Below are 14,341 nucleotides of genomic sequence, written 5' to 3'. Positions count from 1 at the left end.
AGTAGGGTTGGTTAGTTTGCGTCTCTATCCTGAGTTGAGGCGCTCAGCTTGCGTGGTCTCCCCTGATGCGGCTCTGTACTGATCTGGGTCCAACTGGGATATAGGTTCCTTACTCCTTTGGCCCCCACCTTTACCATGCTCTCTCATAGCTTCCCTTATCCTCCCTTTATACTCCTGCGGCCAGTGCCCCTGCCAATGTCAACCTCTCAGGTAGTGTGTGGTGATTGCCAATATCTCGACAATTCCACACCACTGTGATGCCTGGTGGTAACTAAGGGGCGGGTGAAAGTGTTGGTGCGATTGTCTGGGGTAGTTGACACAGTTTCCGTGCTTGCCGCCTGTGTTCTAGTCTATCCGGTGTCACCCGTCCAGTTGCCAAAACCGTTGGCTTTGCCAATGGTTGTTTTTAACAGGACTTCAGTGAAGGACATACAGAGCGCTTATAAATGGAGTGGCTGAAGGCATGCCTTGTTAAGATATGTTTTATTACAGCAGTAGCAGGTTTAAAACTCCAATTAAGTCGTGAATTCTCAAAAACACTGGCATTTACTTCAAATGCAAAGTTTGATGGTAAGGCTTAATTAAAGCGAGCTCAAAGAGATCCCATGAGGGGGTGTTTTGGGCGGAATGGGAGGGAATGGCCATAGGGATTGGCACAGTTATGAAGCTCATGTTTGGGGCATTGTAGATTGATTCAAGTACAGTGATGTGACTTGTCATCCTTAACAAAATAATGTGCTTGATTATATGTGCCAAAAGAACGATGGAGGGTCGTTTGATGATGGAAAGATGTGTTATACCAATATTTATATTATTTATGGACATGAGAATTCATAGAGGATTTCATATATCAATAAAACATCTTTCTTTTTTATAATGTGGCCATTTGTGACCCCAGAATATTAATAAAATGACAAACAATTAAGTGTTATGTAATGCCAATTTGCTTCTCTACCTTTTTCCCTCTCCATCTATCCACCTGTTGTATGCATTGGGTACAGCCTCATAAATGAGTGTGTAGAGTTTGAGAGCTCATATGCAAGCAGCCAAGTTGTGGGTAGGTTGTAAAATTAGCAGAACACTGTTATAAGCAAGAAGGTTTGTTATTTAAACAGTACTGCAACGGGTGACTAATGAAGGTGAGAGGGGATACACTTCTAGGCCACATAAATAAATGTAAGTCATAGCGAGGGCAGATTCAGAGCTGAATGATGCTGAGGGAAGACGTTCTCTATGTTCTAATGTCTGTAGCGCCACCTTGTTGGTCCAGAGTGCTAGATGTTGCTCTCAGCTAGACCTGGAGACAGGGAAAGGTCCCTTCAAATTCATAGCCAAGGCTGACTGGTATGGTGCCAAGTAGGGGCACGCGACAATGCCTACACATGACCAGATGCTCCGAGCATAGAGTTGGGCCACCTTTCTATGCAATGTTTACCTCAATGACTTCCTCATGGAATCCGTCCATTGTGAAGTGGCCTGCAAGCCCAATACCTCACTCTTAACTCCCATATTAACCGCTGTCTATCATTCTCCAGATACCTTTAACTTTCATCCTTTTTCTTGCTGGATGGTACAAATGTTCACCTGCGGTGCCTACATGATTGAGGTTGGATATATTAACATCTGGGTCGAAACACAACATTCGCTCTACGCTGATCCCTCTTGTTGAACTAAATACAACCATCCACAAAAAACTCCTGCTCAGATCACTCACCTTCAGCAGCTTGCACAATCCAAGTGCCAGGTAAGGACCCAGGCACACATCTAGGGCTCAGCCCCAAGGAAAATTGCTATTTCACACATCTATTCCAATAAAATTGAAGTTGTTTAACTAAGCACACCTTCCAAACTTCCTACAGCACTGATGGCACCAACACCTCAAAAGAATCATTTTTGGCTCCATTGTCGTAGGTGAACTCTCCCTCTTCCCTCATGCCTCTGACCCTAACCCTCTTTGTTGTGCTGCAAAGACCTCATCGACATTTCCACCGAACATATTGTTCATCCTGTTGTACACATCAGTGCTCACCTGCCCATTCCCCAGTACCACCACCCCAGCTCTTCTCTTTCTACCCGCTCTCACAGCCACCTAACATCACACCCTCCTCAAGCTTCTAGGAATTCAGGCTGCCCTCTTAACTCTTACAACCTACGCCTACAATGCTCTTTGGCCCCTTATCCCTCCTATGGCATTTCTTCAATATTTTTCCTCTGCCTTGATCCCTTCTCTAAATCTAGTAAAATGTTATCACTTGGTTGCTCAGCAAATCGTAATGTACTCTGGAAGAGACCATGAAGCTGTTTTCTCATCTCCAGCCTGCCTTCCAAATCAATGCCTCATGCGCATATGATAACTGCTCAAGTACAGATTGTCTTTGACTCTAGGACTGCTAGATGAGATCCATTGTGCCAAAGCTTCCAGGGGCATAATATTGATCCTGAGAATGCTGTCTGCCATCAATTGTTTTGGTGCTCTGATCCTGCTCAACTTCTCTGCAGCCTTCAACACTGTTGACCTCCATCCTCCCCTCACCCTTCCTCTGCTCCGTAGCAATATCAATCCATTTGAAGACTCCCGTCAAATGATCCACCTCCACAAAGAGGATCCATTTCACATCCCTTTGCATTTAACTAACCCCTCTGCAACTGGTCCAACCACTCTTCATTCAAAACATTACCCTCCTTGCTCCTCAGAACGTCCACAAATTGCCTCCCTTTAGATATTTTAGGCTCATGGACGCGTGAATGTCTTCTATTTCCATGAATTCCTCCTTGGGAATCTCACATGGAGAACACCTAGACAAAAATGCAGCACCTGGACTTCCTTTGGGCAATTCGTCTCGATCTCTTGCCCACTCTGTTACTATAACAGTTGATCCAGCACCAGGTTATCACCAAGTGGGAATTGGAGGGGATTGTCTTGCAGCAATATTTCTGCATTTCTGTGTTTGGTTGCTCGTTTCTTTATGGAGGAGATGAGGTAATTTCTCTCTCCTCAAAACCCCCGCCTTTTACTCTCTATGCTCCACAGGAGCTCAGCACATAGCAGAGACTTGACCGCTGTGCAAGATTGCCCATGGAAAAGGGACACCGCTAAAATGAATGAGGCACAGTTACATGGTAGTGTGCTGGTGCAAGCTGAATTCTACAAATGTTCTGTATTAACAAAATGCACACGCATGTTTTTTCCTGATGTTTATTTCTTTTGCCAAGACTAATGTGGCACAATTTGAGAACCAAGCATCTTCTGACAACCCAAACTCATTATCCTATTGCCACAACACCCTTAAAAACTCTTTATCTGCTACCACCATCCTTCTTCACCTCCAGAATACATCCCTGTTATGTTCCGTTTGTAGTGCTGAAAGTTGAGACCATGTCAAGAGTCTGCAACCTGTGGATCTACAGGTGCTTTGGACTACGACTCCCATGGCCTCTCACCATTGATTATGCTGGATATAGCTATTGGGAGTTGTAGTCCAAAACATCTGGATAGCCAAAGGTTGCAGAACATTGAGCTAGAAGAATGAGTGCAGGAGACCATTAGAATAATGAGATTGCAGAGTGATCTGAGCAGCTAGTTGGCAAGTGGAGTTCTGGGCGTCAGGGATTTAATTCACTGAGACCAAGGGCCTTCAGATCGGGGAGTAACAGACACTTATAACGGGGCAGAGAATCGCCCGTGACCACCTGCGGTATCACTAATGCCAAACACGCGAGGAGGCTGCATGCTTACACCGCTTCAGGCGATCCGGCTGATTAATAATAACCAAACCAAAATGAGAAAACAGCACTCACCTCTAAGCGTGATGTTGATGTTGGCAGGGTGAAGCGAGAAGACGCATCGAGTGCACGTGTGAAGAATAAGAATAACCACTTCCTCCTGGGGACCTTGCGAGCAGAGACATTGTTTGGGTCGTCACTTTCAGATGCTGGAGATGGACCACACTAAATGTCAACTGGCTGCAAGAGGAAGTGCAGAAGACGAACAGCAGCCTCTCTGCTTCGCTTTTAGCATCTGTATGAAACTTTACATTTCCGGCTTACGTGTTTGTTTTATGGGTTTTAGGAGTGGTGTTTTAGTGTTTTTTATTAGTAGAAGCAATTAACGGTTTATTAATCAGTGTTTCTACATTCTGACTCATATCAAAATGATGATAAGTGTGTGTTTATGGTGCTTACCACATATTAATAGTAATGTTATTGCTACATCTTTAATTGGGATTTTAGAAAACTGACAGGTTACATACAGTTATATTTGGAGCAGACATGTCCAAGGAAAGAGAGAGAGAGAGAGATGCAATACCAGAGAGAGAGAGAGAGAGAGAGAGAAGGAGAGAGAGAGAGAGAGAGAGAGAGAGAGATAAAATGTGGCTTGAAGAGAGCGAATGAGAGTGAGAGGAGACAGAAAAAGAGATGCAGCACCAGTGAGAGTAAGAGAGAGAAGATAAGGAGTGAAGAGAGAGAGAGAGCGAAAGACAGAGAGAGGAGACAGAAAGGGCGATTCAATACTGGAGAGAGTAATAATGAGAAGGAGGATGAGGATTGAAGAGAGAAAGAAACAGAAACAAAGATGCAATGCCAGAGAGAGTAAGAGAGAGAAGGTGGATGATGAGTGAAGAGAGGGGGAGAGAGATACAGAGAGAGAGAGAGAGAGAGAGAGAGAGAGAGAGAGACAGCGTGAGAATGAGACAGAGAGCAAGGGAGGAGACAGAGAAAGAGATGTGATACCGGAGATAGTAAGTGAGAGTAGGAGGAAAAGGACTGAAAAGAGAGAGAGAGGAGACAGAGATAAAGGTGCACTACTGGAGAGAGTAACGGAGAGAAGTAGGATGAGGATTGAAGAGAGAGAGAAAGGGGACAGAGAAAGAGATCTAATACCAGAGCGTGTAAACTGGAGAAGGATGAGGACTGACAAGAATGAGAGACAGGCAGGGAGGGAGGGAGAGGAGACAGAGAAGTAGAGTTAATACTAAAGAGTAAGAGATAGTGATGGAGGATGCGGATTGAAGAGAGAGAAATAGATGTAATAGTGGAGAAATAGAAAGAAGGAGGATGAGGATTGACGAGAGAGAGGGAGACAGAGAAAGAGATGTGATACCGGAGAGAGTAAGAGAGAGGATGAGAGTGATGACTGAAAAGAGAGACAGAGAGAGGAGACAGAGAAAGAGATGCAATACCAGAGAGAGTAAAAGATAGAAGAGGGATAGGGATTGAGGAGACAGAAAGAGAGGAGACAGAGAAAGAGCTGCAAGACCGGAGAAAGTTAGTGAAAGTAGGAGGATGAGGACTGAATTCTGAGTGTAGCTGGGAATTAGATAAGAACTAATTGGGCTAGGTTTATATTTGCACTTCTTGCATATTTTCAAATAACCTGGCTGGCATTTTAGGATGTTATATCCTACGCTGACAAATAATGCTTTTATAATTTTTTTAATATATGTGTGTCCTTATCTAATTACTTAAGAACAAGTTCAGTGTTTGATAAAGGAACACTCCCTATCCTAACCTATAAGTGTCCTTATTATATTCAGTAATTATAGTGTACTTCTACTTTGAACTCAATCCACAGCATCAATTGTTTGGAGGTTGCCACACTACAAGGCAACCTGTGTAAAGTATTCAAGATTAAGAATCCAGACAGTTGATGCTCTGTAGTTCAAAATTATATTTGTATTTTTAAAACAAAAGAAAATAAGTTCCAACAACTGAGCACATATACCTTAATAACCGGATACTAATATTTTCACATAATTTGTATTCAAACCACACTAAAGCATGATTAATATCTTTTGAATATCTAATCTTGGTTTGTTGTCTAGCTAATTGTTATTTGAGGGCATTAAGGATGGCGCACTTTATTTTAGACCCCAAATCTGACTCAAAAGTGCAAATGAAGATATGACTGAACCATACTCACAAGGATTGTGATGACTCAATACATACAAGGTATTTAATGGCTGTTCCTACTATATAAGTATCCGAGCGCATTATCATGATTACCAAGCATATGGTGATGCTGTTTTTATTATATGGCTTGATGTGATTCATATCAATAATTATATGAAGCCATTATACAAACGGGTTAGTAACCATTTTTTGTAGATACTATTTCCTGGTAATCTGTGATGCTGTTCATATCTGGAATTTTGAATGATACATAATAAGAGTGCCATTAAGTATTGGCCACAGATCGCAGGTACATACTTACGTACATACTTAGGTACAGGTGTTACGTTGTGTTATGTATGTGATTTTGTGAATTAATTGTTGCCCTTGCTTTTAATATTTTTATAATGCTTCTTGTTAATGGCTTTGCATGATGTATCTTCCATGGATTTTTGTTATATAATCCGAAATAAAGAAATTAGTACTACTACTTATTTATACCAATTGGGTACATAAACCCCTTTTGTAAACAGTATGTTATGGGAAACCTCAAAATGTTATCCTTATTTTTTAACAATTAGTTTAAAAATTGTACTCGAAGCTTAGCAACATATTTACTAACAGAGATATGCCTTATGTTATAGGCTGTTGGTTGGTTGAGGAAAGTAGTGAGGGTTTGGGTCCTCATATGAGTATGCAATTACTGATCAATAACAATTATACTTTAGATGGATATTAACAATACTTTTGAATTGGAATTGATTTCTAACAATTCATTTGCATACCTCCTCATCTTCTTCTTCTCTTTATCATAAAATGATTTGTTATTCTATCCCTCTCTTTATAGATATATTATCCATAAAAGGACTGTGGATTGCGAAAGGGCACAATGTACAACTGCATTGCTTTTAATCATATCTGTGTACAATTTGGAGAAGTATAGGACCAGGGAAACCTAAAGATTATTTCGTTTTGATGAAATTATAATAATACTGTGGTTTGAGATTGTATGCAAATTTGACAGGGCGCAAAGTATACTCATACTGTGGTCTAAAATTGTATGCAAATGTGTTTTTTGTTTTTACCGATAGACTGATACAAATATCACAAAACATTTGCGCGTGCTCTTATGAGTTAATGTTGGTCAGATGTATGAGTGCATTACTTTAGATTGAATATTAATGTCAACTTATGTTAAAATATAATTATCTAGTTATTATATGTGCTCAGTTAGAGCTTATGTTCTTTTGTTTTAAAAATACAAATATAATTGTGAACTACAGCGTATCTACTGCCTGGATTCTTTATCTTTAATATTTATTTAATTATTGTTCTTTTTTACGGATTGCATTATATTTTCTTATCTGAAATAAACTGAAAGTGACGATGACGTGAGCCAAGACTAACACTCAGAGAAAGCGCATCTCTTAAAAGTAAAGTCAAGTTTGGAAAGATGGTTGAATTATCTAGCTACGCTGTGCAGGAACAAAAGGTCACGACTGATTTCAAACTGATATCTTCCAATGACCCCCTCATCTCCCAACCAAGGGGATTTTACATTGAAAAGCCATCAGGAGACTAGGGGAGGACGAGCAGGGGCTGAGGAAATGCAAATGGAAGGAACATAGCTGCCGCAGAACTCATGAAATGTCCAGCCCAGCAAATGTACTGCAAGAAAAGCACAAAGTCGCTGACTAACAGCTATTGCCTTTATCAACCTTAATGCCACTCATTTTAACGATCTCAGAAAGAGGAAAAGCAGATTCAGCCATAACTCTTCAGACTTTGAAAATGCACCCAGATCTCTCCATTTCACCACAGATTTCTGGAGGCCTAGATAAAGGTCACAATTTCAATAACCTTTTTTTGCTGCAACCGCTTCCTCTTAACTTACACCAAATGATGTGGCATACAATTCGTAATGACATAAGTGCATTCCACATTCAGATACCCCTTTTCACACCTTTGCAAAACTCTGACAATCTGGAGGTGCTCCTGTGCATTTTAAAGCCCATCCCATATGCACAGATGGGCTTTGCTTGCATCTGTATAGAACAGACAGAGAGGAATGTGCAAAGCATGACAGGGTAATTTCTACCCCTTTCAACCTTTTGTTGTAACTGGTACAGCAGCAATATGAACCGCTTCAACCCTACTTGCATTTCAATCTTTTAAACCGTGATCAAAATATCAAAATATATTTTTGTCTTTTTTTAGCATTGCACGAAGATGGGCCATTTAAGGGCTTGTCAGTGTGGAATGGGTTCCTAGCACCCGCATCGCTGCTGGGTGCTGGTAAGTGCATCCAAATAATATGGCCCTCATTACAACGGTGGCATTTCAGGAACAGCGTGCCAGTATTTCCGATTACTAGCACTCATTCTGGACCGCTGCACTGTGAGAGGCAATGGCGGTAACTGCGGTGCCAGTAACAGTGTGCACTGTGCTGCCGCTGCCGGTAGCGCATGTAACTGAAACTGCAGGAGCCACGTGAAGCAGTGCGGGAAACTCAGGCTCCACAGAAAGATGGCGGAATTACAACTATGGATTTCCTGGAAACACCGGCACAAAAATGCCAGTGCCACTGAGAAAACCGTGTTGGAAACACTGGCACCGCGGAGCAGGCGGTAATCAGGCCCAGGTGTGCAGGAACAGGCCTCAGGTGCTCAATTGACCCAGCTGCACACAATGAGTACAGGGACTGCTTAAAAGGACCACACCCACACCACACACACCCTCCAACACAGCCATGCTGGCACGGACATGGAGGTGTTGCATCCAGGAGTGCAGCTCTATGAGCAGGAGCTGCAACAGTGGCATCAGGCTGACAGGCAGTGGAAGAGGAGGATGAGGATGCAGAGGAACAATGGGCAGCAGGTTGTGCCACAGAGGCGTGCAACTATGCCCCGCATAAGGGCCACACACTGGTCTCTGACTGACAGGCTGAGTCAAACACTTTAACTCCTGAACAGGGAGACCATCCTTGCAATAGTGGGCCTCATCCAGGATGACATCCAGAGCGTCATTGGCATCCGGCCTGCCATATCTCCCCTGTTGAAGGTGGTGTCTGTGCTGTATTTTCTTTCTAAATGCACATTCCAGCATAGAGTCGGGGAACTGCATGGCAACTCCCAGCCAGCATTCTCAAAAGTGCTTCTGCAGGCCCTCTGATGCCCTCCTGCATCATGTGTCCCAGCACATAACCCTACCAATGACACAGGCCCGAGTATATGCCACCAAGGTCCGCGTCCATGCCTTTGTGGGCATGCCTAATGTATTGGGAGCATTTGACTGCACACATATAGTGCTAGTGGCTGGCCACGCCACAGAGAAGGTGTATCGGAACAGAAAGCTGTACCACTCCATGAATGTGCAGGTCGTCTGTGATGTGTACCTGATGATCACACACTGCTGCGCATGCTTCCCGGGATCAACAGATGACTCGATGGTGCAGCGCAACAGCATGCTCCCTGGGTACATGTTGCGTTACAGTGGACGGCGGACCTGGCTATTGGGTGTGTCAAAGAATCAACAGACACACCACATTGCATGCATACTAGTGCATGGGGGGATGCTCACTGTCACCAGTGCATGGCCCACAGGCACCATGCAAATGCAGGGAAACATTCTGCACGCAAGAGTGGGTGGTCATGACTGGCATGTACCACATGAGTCTATGGAAGGACACACCAGCAAAACCTAGGCATGGATGGACATGCACAAGTAATGGACCACAGTTACCAGAATGCATCATTCCCATGTCACATAGCACTGCATATGCTCACTATGCCCCACCACTAAATCATCCCTTGGAGTCTGATCCTACACATGCCCTGAACAGCATTTTGTGTCACAGGGTGCATCAAGGTGACTAAGGGCCCGCCAGCGCACAGACCCAGAGGCATGTGTCCCACATCCACATACCAACATGCATGCACTGCCCAGTCACCTCAATAATGTGGCCCTCCCTGTGTCCCTTTACATGCAGGTGACTCCAGCTACACATACTACCATGGCTGGTGACCCCTGTGAGATATCCACTGAGCCACAAGGAGACAGAGTACAATTGTGGGCACATCAGGACAAGGGCGACAATTGAGCAGACATTCGGACTGTTGAAGGCACGGTTTCGTTGCCTTCACCACTCTGGTGGGGCACTGATGCATAGGGCTGTGTAAGTGGCCTGTGACATGTTGCACAATATGTGCACACGGAAGAACAGTCCGCTGCCCCGGACATGTGCATGCCTCCAGTGGATGATGATGATGATGATGATGATGACAGTGCAGAGGATGCAGCTATGGACATGCAAATACACCATCACATGGATGACAGGGATGGGCGTGCAGCCCACACGGAACTCATACAGAACTACTTCTGAGCGCACACTACAGCACCTGCACAGGACACATGGCACACACTGCATTTGAGGCAGGGCAAAAATAAAGCACACCACTACACAAATTGAATGTTCAGACGTGAATTAATATGCAGAACCATGTGTGGCCAAGCCCCCCCCTCCACAACTGGCCCCCCACCTCCCACTCCCCAACTAGCCTCTCACTACCCCATCCCCAACTAGCCCACCCACCCAACCCTCCCAACTATCCCTCCTTGACTAACTCTCTCAAACTCACCCTCCCGGAAACACTCCCTAGGCAGCATCAGTGTCACTTGATGTCTGCCACTGTCTCACTTCCGTGGCTTCTTGACACTGGACCTGCCTCTCTGTGGTGAGCCTGACAGGTGTAGGGACCTGCGTCTGGGGCTGCTCTGTTGAGAGCTGGCAGGCATGGTGAAGGTTGACGGTATGTCTGACCCTGCCAAGTTCCTGCGCTCTAGTGCCGCCTGCAAGGAAAGGTGAGGGGCTTGGCTAGTGCAGAGATTGCCTCGTTCCCCTCCCAAACCCTCTGAGTGAGCAGGACCTTTGCACATGTTGAGTGGCCCAGGGCACAAGAAATGAAGAGAATCTGTTCTGTTGTCTTTTATCAGTATTTTTCTGTTTAAGCCAAAAATCAGAGACCCTAATTCTCATCAATCTTCATTGACTCCCACTGGACATGCCTGCCAGACAATCTTACTATTTCCCTACACGCCAAATAGAGTCCACCTGGAATTGATTGTAGAGACAGGGATGCACTATCAACACACCAGACCTAACAGGAAATACAGGCTCTGTGAATGTTACCCATATGAAGAGCTCTGACAAGCTGACCAAGGGTAGGTCATTCTATTGAACCAGGCCAGGCAGGCATTTTCATTATCATTCTTAAACACCATAAAGAATACCATTCAGTCGCATTAAGCCTTATGTTTAACACTAAGATGACAGAGCTTGCTGTCTGCTGTTTTAGAAGTAGTCACTGACATTAAGGTTGTAGGCTTTGTAGTTCACAACACTAGGCCCATTTCTGAATGTTCTGCCATTTACTGAAATCAAATTGCAGTCTTGCTCCCCTTCAGAGAAAGCAATGATGCCAGAGCCACGGTGGAGGGGCAGAACATGCACAAGCTATTCTTATGTTAAGAATTAGACCCTCACTGTTTCTTTCACAAACTGTTCCCAGGACATCGAGCACAAATTAATAGTTGCTGTCCTTGGCACAAAGCAGACATACACAAGAATCACTGAAGGGCAGTTCTTCCAGTGTGAGCGAAGACCTCATGTAGAAATTATGTCAAAACATTAGCCCAGGCTGTAGTGCTAGTGCCCCTATCTAGTCTAGGGCTGCTGGGTACACGGTAGGGCGATGTCCAAACACACACAAATATGAGAATGAATTCCTCAAGAGCAGGTGCCTCAGCTGTGCTTCTCATGAAGTCACCAGCTTCCCAAGAGATGGGAGGTCTTGGCCAGAAAACTAAGATAGTTACAAAAGTATGTTACTGTTTAAGGCCTGAGAAGAAGAGGCTGCCAAGACAGATGACTGGTCCCATGGGAGAGAAGCTCACTGTTTCAAGTGTGTTCCTGCAGGAGGTAAGTTTCAGTTTTTCTGCTTATTATGCAATTAGGGCGTCTGAAGGGGGATGCATTTACTACACCACTAGGATTTCACTAACCAATGAAGTGCCAGAATATATATTGTGTTTAGGTACTCATAAAGGTGATAGCCAAAAGGAATGTGGGAATTGTAATGCACCTGATATTTTGTACAATCTTGTGGTTTTCATCCTTAAATACTGTAATGTAACATGGGCGTGTTGAGAGTCGCTCAGTCTTCCTGTTCCCTGAGACCAACGTCTGTCCATTCTTCCTTTTGCTCTAACTTGCATTAAAACTGTGTTTTTTGCAACTCATGCATTTCCCCATTGTTTTCTGTAAATCAATAAGAGTCTGCATTATCAATATTAGGAAACAGCAAACTCTGAGTCCATCTTCCCCTGGAGGCACCTGCATGAACTGGAATTCTTTCCCCCTATCTACATTATGCCCCATTGCTTCTCTTCTTCCCTAAAAAGCTCAAGATCTGGTTGGCCATGAGAACCACACCCACCCAGGAACCCTTACTGTGCTTGCTCTTGCTGTTACAACTCAACAGACCTCCTCTCCGCTGACTCCACCCAATGCTGCGCTTCCAATTACCTTTCTTTTATTAAACTTGTTTACCTCCTTTCATGCAGCCTTCGCCTTTGTCCATCTGAACAGGGGCACTACTAAACTACCCTGAGTATCCATTCAACCCGAACACTGTTGGTTTGATTGGTAGCACTTACTCCTGTTACCCGTCATGCCGCCATTGTCAGTCACATGACAACATCACACCCCTCCCAAAATTGGATACAAATCCCCCCTCTCATCTCGCTATAAAATGGGTAAGTTCAGGAGGCCACAGTCTCATGATTACTCTATGTTCATGGCACGCCGGTTTATTCTATTCAGCACAAACACTGAAAGCCTGGTGGACAGTGCTGTTGTTTCCAAAGGCGTACCAACATTAGATCTCTATCCTTGGGGTCTCATTGGGATTGGGGGCTCTTTGCCCACAGCTGGCTTCTGTTAGTGGACCTTTTTCCAGGTCACTATGGGATGTTGGTTTTTCGTCTTGTGACTATTCTGTTTCTGTCGGGGCGTGTTTGCTCCTTTCAGGGGCAGCCTCACCCACCTCTTGCCACATCTTTTGTGGCACCTTCTGAAAGTGTGAGGAGTGTTGGGGTCACTTTCTCCTCCTCGGGCTGCAGTCACCATGCTGTAGTCTTTCTCCATGACGGTCCATGACTGTGACTCATAGGTGAGAGCTAGCTACCTCGGAAGCTCCCTGTTCTTTATCAGTGCCGTGTCTCCCACTAGGAGTGGGCTGTGGTGGCCTGCCGTGCCAGGCTCTCTTTCTCATTGTGGCTTGTCGGTGTTGTTCTACTGTTTCGGTTTCCATGGTTTGCGGAGCTGTTGTGGGGTGGAGTGGGAACCCCACTTGAATTGGGACTCCAAACATGAGGACGGCCGGCCTCACCCACGTAGATGAGTGGGGGTCTGGCTGTAAGAGCGTAAGAAACGATACACCTCGGTGAGCCATGGCAGGCTTCTGTCTTTGGCGATTCTTACAACTTTATTGATTGAGGCCATACATCTTTCTGCATCCCCATTGGCCTGTGGCCAGTATGGTGTTATCCGATGATGATGGATGCTCAGATTGTCAAAAAGGATTTGTTGCTCTCGACTTTTGAAAGACGGCTCATTGTCACTCTTGATCCTATTCGGTAAGCAGTGTACCACCATTTTTTTTTCAAGTGCCATAAATACTGATGCTGCATCTGTGGATCATACTGGCTCAACCTCTGGGTACCGGGTGAACTCGTCCACTGCTACTAGGAGATATGTTTCATTTGCACCCCACCATTGTTGGCTGCGGGGAGGGCTGGCAATGGGTTTGGATGGGCCCAAGCAGTGGAATGCTTGACATGTCACTCAGGCACCCACTAATGCTGGTACCTTTAGTTGAATGTGTTTATGACTGTGGCACACTGTATCCCTTGTTCTTTTATTATTTATTTTCAGCAACTGTGTCTGTTAGTTTCTGCACTTCTTTCCCAAGCCTTTGAGACTCATTATGATTTTGGTGGTATCTCGGCGGAATACCAACAAACTGTAATACCGTTACTGCCACTTGGTCCGGCGGAATTACTGCTGTATTACAAGTGGTGGTGGCAATGTTAGCCTACATTTAATTAATGTACATAGGAATCCATAGAGGATTCTGGCAGAATTTGACAGAAATGTGGCAAATTTACCTCTAGCTCATAGCTGGAGGTGAATCCTCCAACTTTCCAGCAAACTCATAGTTGGGCAGTGCGGTAATGCGGCGGTAATGGTCTTACCACTGCATTTTAACCACACCGCCCAGCTCATGAGGCCCAATGTATGGTTTTAAGCTCTACTCTTTTTGATGGAGGAGCCAAAGGGAAATTTCGAATCTTTGCCCAACAATGGCAACTGCAAAATATATTTTCGATTGAA

General features: G+C 44.6%; 1 protein-coding gene across 2 annotated transcripts in view; it reads right to left on the bottom strand.

Annotated features, from left to right (window-relative positions):
• Positions 1-14,341, bottom strand: part of LOC138568318 (lysophosphatidic acid receptor 6-like) — a 163,054-nt gene that overhangs the window by 90,839 nt on the left and 57,874 nt on the right. The window contains exon 1 of one of the 2 annotated variants that reach the window (XM_069646436.1): positions 3,799-3,953. The exons of the other annotated variant lie outside the window; for it this stretch is intronic. The gene's annotated coding sequence lies outside the window, so the exon portion shown is untranslated. Of the gene's footprint in view, positions 1-3,798; positions 3,954-14,341 lie in introns of those variants that run through there. 2 annotated transcript variants of the gene reach the window in all.

The sequence above is a fragment of the Ambystoma mexicanum genome, chromosome 1p (assembly GCF_040938575.1).
Source record: "Ambystoma mexicanum isolate Mex_15411 chromosome 1p, UKY_AmexF1_1, whole genome shotgun sequence".
NCBI lineage: Eukaryota > Metazoa > Chordata > Amphibia > Caudata > Ambystomatidae > Ambystoma > Ambystoma mexicanum.
Note: the sequence above shows the minus strand (reverse complement) of the source record. Positions and strands in the feature narration are given on the sequence as shown.